At 38.0% G+C, this 14,317-nt stretch overlaps 1 long non-coding RNA gene across 1 annotated transcript in view; it reads left to right on the top strand.

Moving 5' to 3' along the window:
- LOC145506337 (uncharacterized) overlaps window positions 1-14,317 on the top strand; it is a 788,916-nt gene that overhangs the window by 640,877 nt on the left and 133,722 nt on the right. Inside the window, exon 13 of the long non-coding RNA XR_014053776.1 lies at window positions 13,224-13,365. This is a non-coding gene — a long non-coding RNA (uncharacterized LOC145506337). The remainder of the gene's footprint in view (window positions 1-13,223; window positions 13,366-14,317) is intronic.

Genomic DNA, 14,317 nt, shown 5'->3' with positions numbered 1-14,317 from the left:
TGAATACAACGAGGACTGTGACTTTACCCTGGAATTTAATACTGTATAGGGTACTGTTCAGGGTATTGATATCCATGACAAATGTGATTTGAGGGGGTAATGGGGACAAACCTGATAGAAATGGCAACCCACTCCAGTACTCTTGCCTGGAAAATCCCATGGAGAGAGGAGCCTGGTAGGCTGCAGTCCATAGGGTCGCAAAGAGTCGGACACGACTGAGCGACTTCTCTTTCTTTCTTGTGAATAATTAAAGAGAAAGTAGACACAGGAAATATAGATAATTCATTAAATAAGACTGGTGGGCTAAATAATTTTCAAATTACCTTTTCATCTCTAATTTCTATGATTTTTAAAATCATATCTATGTTATATACCTCATATTTACTTGGGTTACCAGTTCAGTTTTGAGTTGAACCCAATATCCTGAGCATGGAATTATTTTGAATGCACTTTTCTTTTGAGAATTCAGAAAGCACTTTAGCTTTCTCAGAGCCTCAGGGCCACTTTTGGCTGTTTCAGTTATCACTGTGTTGCAGAAGTGGTGAAGTGCCAAGTAATAGAATACTGGGTAACAAAGAGCTTCTTGCATGTATAGTCACTTTGTGTTTTGCTTCATTCTTCCAATCTGTTCTGCATATCCTATCACTCAAGCATCAGTCTATCCTTCCATCCATTCACCCTTCACTTATTCATCAAGCACTGGCAATACCAAGACCTCCCACAGAGTGTTCTCTCCCCTCTATCTGGGGACACACAAATGGAATATCTCCTGACCCAGAGGAGGGTCTCTCAGTATAATTACACTGAGCAGTCCCCGCAGATGAGCAGGTCCAGAGCTGTAAAAGGAAGGGGAAATAAAGAGAAGCAGAGGCATTATAGTCTGAAGACTATTTTAATCATAATTTGAGAATAAACCTTGAGTTGAAGCTATAAATGTTTTGCTAAAACATCTGATCCAAAAATGATCATTTGGAGAAAGTTAAGTGTGGTGTACAGCCTGAGTCAGGAAATGAGGTTTAGGATGAGGTCCTTATGAGGGGTGCTAGATGTTTGATTTTGTAGTATGAAGGCTCATGGAACAGGGGCAGGCTGATTGTAAAAAGTAACATGCAGTGCCAGAATAAAACGTGATGGAAGTAACTAAGATCCCAAAGTGCTAAGTTTTTTTTATTCTTTTATTTCCTCTTTTCCTATCCTTTTTTCCTTTTTGAGTCTGTCCTTTTTTCCCCCTCTTATATAACACACACAAAAAAATTGATACAAACCATGATGATGAAATTCAGAACAAAATATTTATTTTTTATATCACACAACTGGTCTTTCATATAAATTAAACCATCCCATTTAATTTAACTTCATTTCTTAAGTTCCATATCTAATTTTTTCCCAGAAGAAATTAATTTTCCCTAAGTAACATGCTTGACACATTCTCAATGGGCAGGAAACTTTGTATTATACGATATTTTAAGTGTAACCTTCAGCACAGCAATGTGGATAAGCCCAATGAATATAAGATAGAGAAGAAATGAGAAAAATAGTCTACATTTTTTTTCTCTTTGCTATTTCAGGAGAACAAGGAAATGATCATTTAGATTTATGTGGAGGGTCTCAGAATCAAAACCAACAAAGCCAGGCTGTCAGATGGAGAGGTACAAGGCCACTACAGGAATAAACCTTTCCTGCCAGAGAAAGAAGATCCTGATACTCACACCTGCCTCTTGATCAGACACTTGAGACAGCTGGAGCAGTGGAGCAGATGTGCCCAGAGACAGCAAATAGATGTGCTTGATAGCAGGAGCATGGAGCAAGATAGCTTCAAGTTCTTGAAGAAAATAAGCTGCTGCGATCAATGAAACTGAGAAAGCTCATTATGTGGGAAGCTTCTTACAGGATGTGGCTCTTCCTAAGGGAATTCTCTGCCAGAGCCATAAGGACTTTGACCCTGCCCAGGCACATTCTGAGTGTTGAAATCAATTTCTCGTTTTGAAATAGGTTAAGATTTCCCTCCTACCCTGAAAAATAAATTTTCAGTAGTTACGAGACTGACACTAAATTCAGTTATGGGTAAACTTTATGTTTGGGGCCAGCTGCATATGTGATTTTACCTTTTCTCTACATTTTAGGAAGTCTAAATACAGATCAAGTATTTTTGATGAAATACTTAGTATTTAATTGAGATGGGATAAAGTGTGAAATAAATACCAGATTTTAAGGTTTAACGTAATTTTTTTACATTTCTAATTACGGCCACCAAAAAATTTAGAATTGTATATATGTCTTGCATAATATTTCTAGTGGACTGTGTTGTTCAAGACCATCCCTATTGATGTTGAGTTACATTCCAATTTTGACTAATAATCTAAACTTGAAACTAAATTTCAGTTTGAGGTGATAATGATGATGTTGACAACAGCAAAGACAGCGTCTTTAACTACTTAGAAATTTAGAGACTATAAAGCTCCCTTACATAGGATATTATATTAAACTCTATAACTCACTGCAATGTGCTATAAAATTCATGGAAGCTCAGAGAAGCAATGTGGTTTACCCAAAGTTATTCTGCCCGTTTTTGGCAGGACTGAGATCAAAACCCACATGTCCTAATTCCAAAGAGCTTTTTTCATCTGCTTCATGGAACTTCCCTTTTATTTTGTAGTCTGTGATTTTTTTTTTATTTAAATGTTAAATGTATTAAACATAATTACGTGTATGATGCCTATTGAACTCATTAGTTATATCAGGCAGAAGAGTAGCCAAGTGTTAGAATTCATAACTGGCTCTTTGTTAGATCACTTTTTCTGATGAATTTTTTCCCACAAGACTCAAACAATAAGGTTAGAATCCTGCCACTGGATCTTTTGTAACTCTCTGCAGTTAACCTTTCACTCAGGTACTGTTAAAGAACCTAGAATGATAGAGACCTGAGACTTCCTTTTACCTTCCACATATATTATGTGCATGGCCATCAGCATGTCTACTGCTAGTAGATGACCATCTGTTACAAAATTTAGTCTGAGGCATGTTCAGGTAACTTGTTAATGTTCAGATTTTCTTAAAGACTACAAGAGAGAAGAGTTTTTTAAAGAGCCATTCCGCATCGTACCTAGCAATACTGCAATGACTAGATTCTGTAGTACTCATCTACTACATTACTAGTAGCAACTGGTAAGAATGAAAAATGTAACAAATTGCCAGAAGGAAATGGCAACCCACTCCAGTGTTCTTGCCTGGAGAATCCCAGGGACGGGGGAGCCTGGTGGGCTGCCGTCTATGGGGTCGCACAGAGTCGGACACAACTGAAGCGACTTAGCAGCAGCAGCAGCAGGGCAACATATGATCAAAGCAGATGCCTGTAACATGTTGAATGTCTTCTATGTGTTGGGAAATTTCATCATCTCATTTCATTTTAAGCATAAAATGGCCTCATGAGAAAGATATTACCATTTCATAAGTACAGACCCAGAGTACATGTGGTTAGATTGATTCAATCCTAGGTATATGACTTTGGCTTGATATCTGTATTTTCCCTTCTGTCTAAAAAGTGGCAATTTTGGTTTAGTACAGTAAGCACTAGACTGTGAATCAGAATCAAATACAAATTATAGGCATAATGCTTAAATTACATAGTACTCAGGATTCAAATATATTCATAATACTCAAGATTTAAATTACAGACACAATATTCAATCCCTTCCCAACATCTGGTCCCATCACTTCATGGCAAATAGATGGGGAAACAATAGAAACAGTGACAGACTTTATTTTCTTGGGCTCCAAAATCACAGCAGATGGTGACTGCAACCATGAAATTACAAGATGCTTGCTTCTTCGAAGGAAAGCTATGACAAACCTAGACAGTATATTAAAAAGCAGAGGCATTACTTTACCAACAAAGGTCCATAGAGTCAAAGCTATGGTTTTTCCAGTAGTCATGTATGGAGGTGAGATAGTTTTAGTGGTTTTAGTCGCTAAGTCATGTCCAACTCTTGTGACCCCATGGATTGTAGCCCTCCAGGCTCCTCTGTCCATGGGATTCTCCCGGCAAGACTACTGGAGTGGGTTGCCATTTCCTTCTCCAGGGAATCTTCCCAAGCCAGGGATCGAACCCTGGTATCCTGCATTGCAGGCAGATTGTTTACAGACTAAGCTACAAAGGAAGTTGTTTGGCCACAAAGAAAGCTGAGCACCAAAGAATTGATGCTTTTGAACTGTGGTGTTGGAGAAGATTCTTGAGAGTCCCTTGTACAGCCAAGAGATCCAACCAGTCCATCTTAAAGGAAATCAGTCCTGAATGTTCATTGGAAGGACTGATGCTGAAGCTGAATCTCCAATACTTTGACCACCTGATGTGAAGAACTGACTCATTAGAAAAGACCTTGATGCTGGGAAAGACTAAGGCCAGGAGGAGAAGGGGATGATAGAGGATGAGATGGTTGGATGGCATCACCGACTCAATGGACATGCATTTGAACAAGCTCCATGAGATAGTAAAGAACAGGAAAGCATGGCGTGCTGCAGTCCATTGGGTCACAAAGAGTTGGGCATGACTGAGTGACTGAACTGAACTGAACCCAAGATCAAAATGACATATATCTACCATTACAGTAATGTACAGAGTGGTTTCATTGCCCTGAAAATTCTCTGTAATCTGTCTCCCTTTCCATCCCCCTTTCCTAATAATGTCATCTACTTGAGTGACACAGTATGCCGTCTTTTCAGATTGGCTTCTTTCACTTAGAAGTATGCATTTAAGTTCTCTCTATGTCTTTTCATGGCTTGATAGCTCATTTCCTTTTAGGACTGAATCCATTGTCTGGATGTATCACAGTTTATTTATCTACTTGCCTATTGCATGGTATCTTGGTTGCTTCTAGGTTTGCACAGTTATAAATAAAACTGATGGAAACTTCCCTGGTGACTCAGTGGTAAAGAACCTGCCTGTCAATGAAGGAGACATGGGTTCAATTCTTGGGTCAGGAAGATATCTTGGAGAAAAAAATGCAACCCACTCCAGCATTCTTGCCTAGGAAATCCCATGGACAGAGGAGCCTGGTGGGCTTCCAAGAGGTCACAAAAGAGTCCAACACAACTTAGCAACTAATCAACAACAACAAACAACCATGTGCATGTTTTTGCTTAGACATAAGTTTTTACCTCATTTGAGTTTATGCCAAGGAGTGGTGATGATAATAATATGTTTAGTTTTGTGTGAAGTGCCATACTTTTTTCCAAAGTGGCTAAACCATTTTGCATTTTCACCAGTAATGAATAATAGTACCTGTTGCTCCAAAATTTCACCAGCATTTAGTATCAGTGTTTTGGATTTTTGCCATTCCAATAGATATGTAGTGATATCTCATTTTTATTTTTAATTTGCAATTCCTGATGACATATGAAGTTGAGCATCTTCTCATATGCTCATTTTTCACCTATATATCTTGTTTGGTGAGGTGTCTTTTTAGATCTTTTGCTTAATTTTTAATCATTTATTTTCTTACCATTGAGTTTTAAGAGTTATTTGTGCATTTTTGATAATGGTCTTTTATCATATGTGTCTTTTGCAAATATTTTCTTCTTACCTATCCTGAATGGGCAATTATGATGATCTTTTAACTAGCTCAATGACCTCAAACTTAACTTGTTCTTCACACTGCTGTTAGACTCAGAACCTCAAGTGTGAACTTCATGATGATTATCTGCCCCTCTAGCTGCTTCCCAACACACTGCTTCACCTCTGCATTCCAGATATACTCAACTACTTCCAGTTTCCAAAACAAGACAGCCTGATTGAAGTCTCCATGCCTCTGACCACATTTTGGTCTGAACTCAGAATGCCCTTTTTCTGCTCTTTTACCAAATGAGGTCTTACTGATCTTTCAGAAGTTTCTCATGAACCCCTTCTTTTAGTTTGTATTTCTTAAACTTCTAACATTAAACATTCAGGTTAAATTAACCAACTCCTTATACCTCTTTGTCATCCCTAAATAAACATAAAATATAATACTACTGTAGCACTACTGATATCTAACTATACATATTTATTTACACAAAAATTTTTCTCTACTAAATCGTACTGACTCAGGGATTGAACCCTAGTCTCCCGCACTGCAGGCAGACTCTTTAAGGTCTGAGCCACCAGGGAAGCCCATGAAGGCTGTTTCATTTATCTCCAGTGCCTGGCAAACAAGCAGATATTTAGTACATATTTTCCAAGAAATTGAATACATAATTATCTTATCATTTGCTTAAAATCTTTTAATAGATGCCCTTTGTCTACAAAATAAACCCTGAACTAATTTCAGTGGGATATCAGTTTCTTCCTCATAAGGTTCTTGCTTAGTCTAGACTCTTTGCTATCTATATATTTATTCATGATCACATTCTACTAAGGGCTTCCCTGGTGACTCAGACGGTAAAGAATTCACCTGCAATGCAGGAGGAGCAGGTTTGATCCCTGGGTTGGGAAGATTCTCTGAACAAGGGAATGGCAACCCACCCCAGTATTCATACCTGGAGAATCCCATGAACAGAGGAGCCTGGTGAGCTCCAGTCCATGGAGTTGCAAAGAGTTGGACATGACTGAGCGACTAAGCATGCATTCTACTAAAATATAAGAAGTTCTTATATATAAGGGTGCTAGAGTTTCAGGCTTCAAGGCCCAGGTCCATAGCTGAACTATTTCAGGGTCTGGTCAATCACGCCATCCTTGCACTAAGGGCTCCTGCAAAGAGTTCGTGGGAACTCTTTGTTACCTATGGATCTAAAGAGAGTGGGTGTGTTGAAATGTAGGCCAACCTTTAAAGCAAAATCTAAAATGTCCCAGCCTATTTTATATATACCTGGCCTTGCCAATTCTGTCTCTCTCCAGCTGAAGTTCTCAAATGCTTTCCTCCCTACCATTCTTACATACTCCTAGATGTTCAGGTCTTTTTTTGTGGAATCTTAGGTTGCAGATAGCACCCACTTTTACCACTTTGTCTTGACTACCATCCCGTGACTGCCTGCTAGGAAGCAGTATATATAGGCTACTTCATTCCCCATGAAATGTGTAAGCGATAAGAAATGAGAAGCTGTGCTTTGCTTTCCAAGAGAAAAGGCTGGGAGTGAGCTTTCTGCAAATTCCTTACACTTAGTGAGTTAACTTGACATTCCTTGCTTTACGTGGGCTGAAGCTGGCACACAGCAATGCCAGCATTTCCTCTGCTGCTAGCATGTAATTAAATGCTTTGTGAAGTATTTGGGGACATTCGGTTATGTGAAAAACATCACAGAAATGAAGGTTGTCTTTGCCTTTGTCCTTTAATCTAAGGCATTATATTTTTGACATTCACTCTGTTTTTCTTTCTTCAGGTAATTATGGTCCCCCAAAATGCTGAGTTGGACATATGGATAGGAAGATTTTTGTTCTTCAAATTGGGAAATCCCTAATAAAGAATTTTGAAATATTAGCTGCAAAGGGCATACCTTTAGTCTTAATGCAGAATAGCAGTTATTCCTTCTGCCTCTCAAGTATTATCTGATAGGTCAGTAAAAGACTACAATTACAGGTCAATCTAATTTCTAGCCAACTTTACCTTTTCAAACTCTCTGCCTACCTCTCTGTCTCTCTGAGTCAATGGTGGCAAAGTCAGAGGCTACAGAAGAAGCTTTCTTGCTGTCAAGTGAGGGGCTTTGACCTGCATTACGAAGTCAGTGGGCCCAGTGTCAGTGTGCATGGAAAAGCTCCTGGTTGAGTCCAAAAAGCTTCTGAGTCACAGTATTCTCTGCCCCACAATCTCTATACTGTGTTAATACTTTTATCTCCAGAAGACAGGGTAGGTTCCTTAGCCTTCTCCATTTGCTTAATAACCTGAACTGCTCTGAAACTGTCCAGCTCTTACAAGCTCATTGTTCTCCTTTCTTTAGTGGTCCCTTGATTTCCTGTCCAAGATGGTGAGAGTCATTGCAGCATCCTGACAGCAGGATTGATATTAGGTGCCCACCACCCACACTATTCAGAGGCCATGCCGTGCCTCGCAGGCCAGGCTGGGCATTCCTCTTCCTCCTCCTCCCCTGAGCACAGCCTGGTGAGGTCTGCCCAAACCATGCTAGGGTTTGTATGCTGAGAGAGCCAGTCTCCCAGAGCCTGGCCCTGTCTTTTCTAATTCTTCTCACTGTCCTTGTTGCCAAGGCCTAAGGATGTAATACCACAAGGCCACTTCAGTTATGACAGATCTCGACTAGAAACAGTTATCTACCTTTTATCATAGAAAAAGATATTTATTTTACTTGTCATTTTTATCTTTGATATTAAAAATGCTAGCTGAATGATCTTTAGATTTGAAGACCTGGGCACATTTGTCACTCTGTGTGTGTGAGTGTGTGTGTGTGTGTGTGCGCGCGCGTGTGTGTGCTCAGTCACTCAATCATGTCCAACTCCTCAAAACTATGGACTGTAGTCCACCAGGCTCCTCTGTCCACGGGATCCTCCAGGCAAGAATCCTGGAATAGGTTGTCATTTCCTCCTCCAGAGTATCCTCCTGACCCAGGGATTGAACCCATGTCTCCTGTGTCTCCTGCATTGCAGGCGGATTCTTTACCACTGAATCAAGGAAGCATTTATCACTGTGCTCATTTTTTTTAAAAAAGTATCCTCATTATTTATTATCTTGTCTGTTTTATTGGGAAGAATATTGTTGATGGATGCACTCACACATACACACTTAAAACATTTACTTACATAAAGAACGTTGTTGTTCAGTTGCTAAGTCATGTCTGACTCTTTACAATTCCATGAACTGCAACATGCCAGGTTTCCCCGTCCTTCACTATCTCCCAGAGTTTGCTCAAACTCATGTCCATTGAATCGGGATGGCATCCAACCATCTCACCCACTGTTGCCCTCTTCTCCTGCCTTCAATCTTTCCCAGCATCAGGGTCTTTTCCGATGAGTCAGCTCTTCACATCAGGGGGCCAAACTATTGGAGCTTTAGCTTTATCATTAGTCTTTCCAAGAATATTCAGGGTTGATTTCCTTTAGGATTGACTGACTTGATCTCCTTGCTGTCCAAGGGACTCTCAAGAGTCTTCTCCAGCACCACAGTTCAAAAACATCAATAAACAACATTAAATATATATATCATACATTGATATGAATCTACATTTTTAAAAAATCATTGAGGCAGAGCAGAAGAACACTAATGTTCAGTCTTGAATATACAGCAATATTCTTTCATAAAAGCAGTTTTAAATATTTTCTTAGTTAAAGGACTACAATATCAAGGGCTTGACTATCTCTCAGGATATATGAAATACAAGGTACAGTGAACAATGTTCTAGTAATTCAAAGAAAAAGAAGCAAAGAGAACAGCCTCTAGTTTGCCACTGGAGGCACAGACAAAATTCATAACAATGTTTAATTATGCTTTTTGTATTAACACAGACTGGATTATGTAATAAGAGTGATGATCCCAACATATAGATGATTCCCTCTAGAAATCATATTCTACTATTCTACCTACCTAGGAGGTACAGTAACTGTCTACTTATACGAGAGGGTAAAGACAACTCTTCTATTGGATAGTAGTCCTAGTCCTATGTCTACTACATCGTGAAAAGTTAGATTGGAAATTTTCAAAGGACACCTTAGGTTTTAGTTGTTATGCTAGACAGTACATTATGCATCACTGGACTTGGCAAAGGGGTTGCATTGTTCTGTAAACACACATGAATTATAGTTAGAGGGCAGATGTTGAAAATCACTGTTTAATAACATTCTCTGTAGTAAAATGACTATAGTTTCTTTATATATTATACACATACACACATTTGTTGAAGTATAATTGGCTGTTTTTAGACTATAATGTTAGAAATGCAAACTTCTTTGAATCTCACTTTCTATGCCTATACTGAGGGAATAACAATGCCCACTTCCTTGAATGGCTATTGTGAAGATCAAATGGAATAATGCATGTGAAACACTTAATAAGAATCTAACAAACAACGATAATTCAATAAGTGTTATCTACTTTCCCATTCTCCTAAACATGAATTTTAAGATCATCTTGACAGTGGTCATCTCTACAAGCTCTGTTGTGCCCCCAAGAACAAGTCTGGTTTGAGTGGACATACCACTGTGTTGATTTTATCATCTGGATTTATCCTCCAGCCTGAACTGGTTTAACAGTCTTGTCTGCTTTCAAATTAGCTGATATGCCCTGGTGGCTCAGATGGCGAAGAATCTACCTGCAGTGCAGGAGACCAGGTTTGATCCCTAGGTCAAGAAGAGCCCCTGGAGAAGGGAATGGCTACCCGCTCCAGTATTCTTGCCTGGAGAATTCCATGGACAAAGGAGCCTAGCGGGCTACAGTCCATGGGGTCACAAAAAGTTGCACATGACTGAGCAACTAACACTTTCACATTTTTGCAAGATCATACTACAATGATAACAATGACTCCCATTTATTGATAATTATGTTGGACTTTATCTCTACACCTAAAAATCTCTTTGAAAGATGGGAATTTACTCTTCTCATTTTGTAAATGAAAAATTTTAGGTACCAATAGATTAAGAGACATATCCAAAGCTGCACAAAAAGCAAGTGTCAGAGCTGGTAACTAAGAAATCATGCTGGCTTTCTGCTTCTGCATTTCCACTACACTGCATGTTGTCATCTCACCTGTCTCCCTCACCAGTCTATGAGACAGGATCTCTGTTATATTCATGTTATCATTACTTCATGACACAGTTCAAGGCATACAGTAGATCTTAAATGATTTCATGGAAGAAGGAAAGACTATTCAGTACAACTAATCATGCCATTCAACTCCATCCAATAAATACATCTAAAAGTTTATAAAATAAGCCTATTAGATTGTGGTTGTTGGAGAACTTACAGTCTTAAATAATAAATATTATTGTAACTGAGGTTCCCTAATGTCAGTCTTTTTATACCCTAAGGAAATTGCAATTGCATATACTAAGGGACTCCATATGTTTGACACTAAAACTCTGAAAGAATAGGTATAGTGAGCTAAGAGAGATGAAGCATGCTTGGGTATGCACTTGGATTCTACTTCAGATAGTCAGAGAAGTATTCATTGCAAGAGATGGGGTGATGATATTTGATTTGGATTTTGAAAGATGAGCAGAATTTCAATATGTGACAACAGAACAAATGACATTTTGACCAGATGAATATATATCAGCAAAATAGAGTCACTTGTATGCATAAAGGCTCTACTTTGAGATAATTTAGGCTGAATCAAAGACCCCCTAAAAACCCAGAAGTGACAAGTTTGCTTCCTTTGAACTCCCAGTGACCACAAAAAGGAGTATTTATATTATCTTCAAGAGTCAGAAATAGTAGTCAACTTTTACCAAAAAGTTTACCTTTAACTCTGCCCCCGCAAGGCATGACAAGGAAAAGTCAGCTATTGTCGTTAACTCTAAAGAAATAGCTGAGTGTAAGTGAAATTGAATAAAAATATTTGAAAAATAATAAAATTCTAAATAAATAAAACAGTGAGCCAAGTCTAGGACTTAGGATATTTGTCAGTTGTTAGTTCCTTTTGCATAGCAATCCAATAAATCAATTAATTAAAAAAAAAACTCAAGCTGACCTGTTTCCTTTCCTTTCCCATAGCACTTTACATCATCTGACATGTTATGCATCTACTTGTTTGCTTATTTTCTGGCTTTCCACTAGAATGCAAGCTTCATGAGGGTGAGAGCGTGTTTTTATTTCAGCATCTAAAACAGTGCCCTAGACTTGGGATATAGAATTGAGTGTGTGCTGGTTGAATGAATGAAGGAAAGAATGAAACAAAATTGAGTAGAAGAAATAGTAAAAGATGAGCCCAAGGATAAGATAAGGAGCAAGATCAAAGAAATCCTTGAAATGTTAATTGAAATCACTGAAAAAGGGGTAACCTGAAGCTCAAAGTAAGATTATCCTCTATAAATAGAATCTGAATGCAGAATATTAGAAGGTCAGCAGATGGGGCTCTAAGAGGTGAAAATTACATATCAATTCAGATTAAGAAATAAAGTGATGTGATGAATCAGAAAAAGCTGAGATAAGATTAATACAAAACCAGGAGATAAATTTTTTAATTTGTGGTTTAAACAAGTGAAGTGCAAAGAGTACAAGTAAAGCCAGCTCTTTGCAAAAGAGAAGAAAATGACTCCCAAAATAAACCAGAGAGCAGAACATTTATGGGAATAGAATCCACAGACCATCATGTGGTCCCTAGAAGACAGGACGTATAAGGGAAATACACAAACTCTGGTCTAAGGCATGTTGAAGTTTGCATACTGTCTGTAGCTCTTACTGACTCTGTGACCTTGAGCAAGTCACCTATCCTCGCTGGGCCTCAGTTCCCATGTCTGTATAATTTCTCTAATAATACCCTCTGAGGCAGATATAGAAGTATGGACTTCAAAAGCAGACTGCTTGGGTTTAAATCTTAGCTCTACAACTTAACATCTGTAAACCTTGAGTAAGATAATGTCCTTGCCTCAGTTTGTTTATCTAGAATATGTAAATAATTACCTTCCTGCTACAACATTCATAAAAATCATTTCTAAAAGGTGAAAGCCAAACCACCAAATTTTTTGAAGGCAATATTGAATAATATTATTACAACCTCAGGATGAGTTTTTTTTTCAACAAGAAGAAAATAATTTTAAATTATAAAGAGTGATAAATTGGACTACATTAAAATTATTTGCAAAATATACAGTAAAGATGGTGAAAAGAAAAACCATAAACTGAGAGAAGATATTAGCATCTTATAGGAAACATAAAATACTGATATTCAGAATATAGTGAAGAAAAAAGCCTTCCAAATCAACAAGACAAAAAGTCAATCGAATAAGCCCAGAGAGAAGAAAGGGAGTTACTAACAACACAATCAAGATACTGGTCCATTGAAATAATGTAGGAAAGGAGGAAGATGCATGTTCTGTTTCTTAAGCTGGGTAGTGGATATTTAGGTGCTTATTTTTACCAATATTTACATTTTATACACTTTTTGTAAAGAATATGTGTTCCCCAATATAGTTTTTAAAATAAAGATTGTAAGAAGCACCTGCTTCATAAGGTTGCTATGAGGATAAGCAAGTTGTTTAGAACAGCATCTGGAATTTGGAGTTAATATGTTTATCATCATTATTATTATTTTCGTAAAACGTTAGGAGCATTATAAGCACTTAATATAAGATTGTTATTATTATTTTGAAGCTATTGTCCCTTCAAGGAATATGTGAATGGAGAGAAAGTGGTCTGCTTGGAGACTAGGACAGAAGAAAAGCATCCAAGGGAAGGTCTGAATCTCTGCTTGTCGGAATTGTCCCTGAGCATGGAGGGGGTTCATCACAATATGGTAGGTCTCTTATACCAGCCTTCATGATAGCCTTGTTGTCATATCAGTTTCACATGAAAAAACAATCGTTTCCCATACAGCTGTTTTCCTAGAAATAGAATGTGCTAATCAAACAGTATAAACATTCTGGTCTTTGGTTAGTTTTATTAGGTTTTATTTATTAATAGAGGAACATTTTGTTTTATGTTTCAACTTCTTGTGAACTCAGTCAGTGGAAGTTTTAGCTTTCTCAGTTCTGAGAACATCAGCAAAGCAGTACTTCAACTAACCAAGCAGAAGACTGATTCCTGGATTCTGATCCAGGCTCAATCATAAAGCCTGAACTGAGGAGCCCAGCATACCTGTCTCAGATCTCAGTCATTAACTACAAAAGATAGAAGAAAAAGGAGAAATGTTTTGATAAGAGATGATGTTAAGGGTTCTTGACAATGATACTGAATGGTAAATAGATGTTATCTCTTGAGATCATTTAAAGAGATTGAAATGGCCACCTGGCAAACTGTTCTGAGTGAATTCTGAAGCATTATTCAGAGCATAAGAGACATTTACCATGGAGAAAGGGAAGGCATGTGACAGCAAGTGTGCCATGACTGATAGGAAAGCACTGATCACCAAACCAAGAGGGGAGTGGTATTTTTTGCATTTATTGTAGAAAGATAAAAACTGTCCAAACAAAAACGGCAGCTATTATTATGAATGGATGAAGATGAGACTTGGGATTATATGCTCCTTATAAATGCAAGTGAGGGAAGTTTCCCAGAGAGTATAGCACTTGCTCTGTGTACAACTTAAAGTGATCAGTGTGGAGTAAATTCATTTACTCTTGGTGTCCAGGTTTGGAAATAAACAAAAACAATCAGAGAAACTGCACATTAAAGTATTATTTGAAGATGAATACTATTAAAGACTCTGGATTTGAGTATCTGTGCTCATACGGGTGGTCAGTATTACC

This window comes from Giraffa tippelskirchi, chromosome 5, assembly GCF_054371585.1.
Source record: "Giraffa tippelskirchi isolate mGirTip1 chromosome 5, T2T-mGirTip1v1.2.pri, whole genome shotgun sequence".
Taxonomy (NCBI): domain Eukaryota; kingdom Metazoa; phylum Chordata; class Mammalia; order Artiodactyla; family Giraffidae; genus Giraffa; species Giraffa tippelskirchi.
Note: the sequence above shows the minus strand (reverse complement) of the source record. Positions and strands in the feature narration are given on the sequence as shown.